Below are 1750 nucleotides of genomic sequence, written 5' to 3'. Positions count from 1 at the left end.
TGAACAAACGGGCAGACGCCCGCCGTGAGGCTCACATCTTGGCGAGGAGGAGGGACCAGGAACGCGAGGCGCACCTAGCAAGCTGCAGCCAGCAGGTGTGAGTGCCGGGCAGACGAGGAGGGCCGGCCGGGATAAGTAAGGGTCCAAACTCAGGTTTCTCGTTTTAATCTGCCTGCCATAGTTTTCACCCCCACAAAATATGTCAGCACCCTCATTTATCCTCTCCTTATTTAGGAAAGATTTAACGAGTGTCTATTCCGTGCCAGGCACTGAGTGCGCTGAGAAAAACAGAGATACGGTTCCTGTCCTTGTAGTTTAGAGTCTACTAAGAGTTAGATGTCATCTTGAAACGATCTACAAATTTACAAGTTATGACATGCACGACAAAATTAACAGTGGAACAGAAGAATCTAATCTAGGTCAGGGTCGCCGAGGAGGTGCCGGTCAAGCTGAGCCTGGGAACGGGCGCGGCGCGTGCGCATGCGCGGAGGTGCTGGCTGGGCCCGGCCTCCGAGTTCCAGGGCTGAATGAGGCTGGCGTGGCTGGAGCCCGGGGCTGAGGGGACAGCTGCTGAGCGCGAGGCTGGAGAGGCAGCAGAGGCTTGATGAGGATCCCGGAGTCCATCGCTGGCCAGGAGCTGGAGGGCCGTCAGGGGCAGCCTGGTGAAGGGTGCGCCTCGGAGGTCCCGTCCGGGCCGCAGGAGCCTCCAGCTGGGGGCGAGTTCTCCGGGGGCAGGAGAGCGGAACTGCTGTGGCCATCGCTGGCTGTATAAACTCACCGGGAGCCTGTCTGTGCAGCCCTGTCCGACAGCACCTCACAGCTAAGGGAGACGGCGGGTAACCGTGGCCCGCAGTGGCAGTGCTGTCCTTGCTGTCCTACGGGAACTCGCTGGTGAGGTGAAGCCCCCGCTACGTTCCACCTCACGTTCCTCACCAGGGACCTGGCAGAACAGGGGAGCAGGGGCCGCTGTGAGCTGAGGCGCTGCCATCTTAACCCCCCAAGTCGTGCTGCCCAGGCAGTGTTTGAAGAGTTTATTTGGAAGTACTTAAGATGTACAGGAAGCACAGAGACGAAGTAATCGACAGAGCTCCGTATACCCCACGCCCAGCCGAAGGAGTGTCGCCTGTTCCACCAGGGCCCCCGTCTTCCCGCCCAGATTGTACACTCCTCGTTCCACCCCCTAGAGACGGTCGCCATGCGCGCTCTGGGGAGATGACCATGCACGTCTTCTCTTGAGATGCAGTGTGGACTCGGGGTTAAACCCCACCTTTGCCACTTGCAGGCTGGTGACTCTGGGTCCATCGCTTACCCTCTCTGGCCCTCAGCTGTGCCATCTGTAACATGTGGGTAAGTGGGGGATGAAGTGGGGGAACATTACCTTACTGAGAGGGTCCTGTGAGGTGTGGATGACAATGTGTGTGGAGCACCGCTCAGAACAGTGTCTGGCACTCGGCGTGTGCGCCGTAAGTATTAACAGGATGCTAGAGGGAAAGTTCAGTGACACTTGTTGAAGACAGGAAGCCCGTCGCGATGGGCGCGGACGCTGCCAAGGGATCTTACACTGGTGGCGGGGTTGGCTCAACGTGGAACGCGGCGTGGGCGAGCAGGAACTTACCGCCGAGGAGCCGGCGGGCCGCGGGAGGGACGGCCACTCAGAGGAGGCGCCAGGGTGACCCCCCTAACAGGACCCGTGCGGAAGGCAGGTCAGGGGTGGGGCAGACATCACCTGGGGCGGTGGAGGACGAGGATG

The 1750-nt window shown here is 60.1% G+C and overlaps 1 long non-coding RNA gene across 1 annotated transcript; it reads right to left on the bottom strand.

Moving 5' to 3' along the window:
• Window positions 1-149: 149 nt before the first annotated feature.
• LOC105310919 lies at window positions 150-1720 on the bottom strand. The gene is made up of 2 exons (XR_002778696.1): window positions 1379-1720; window positions 150-940 (listed from the first exon to the last, which is right to left on the bottom strand). It is a non-coding gene; the product is annotated as an uncharacterized LOC105310919 (long non-coding RNA).
• Between the last annotated feature and the right edge of the window lie 30 nt (window positions 1721-1750).

Source organism: Pteropus vampyrus, unplaced genomic scaffold, assembly GCF_000151845.1.
Source record: "Pteropus vampyrus isolate Shadow unplaced genomic scaffold, Pvam_2.0 Scaffold16471, whole genome shotgun sequence".
NCBI classification, from domain to species: Eukaryota; Metazoa; Chordata; class Mammalia; order Chiroptera; family Pteropodidae; genus Pteropus; species Pteropus vampyrus.
This window is presented reverse-complemented; position numbering and strand designations above follow the sequence as displayed.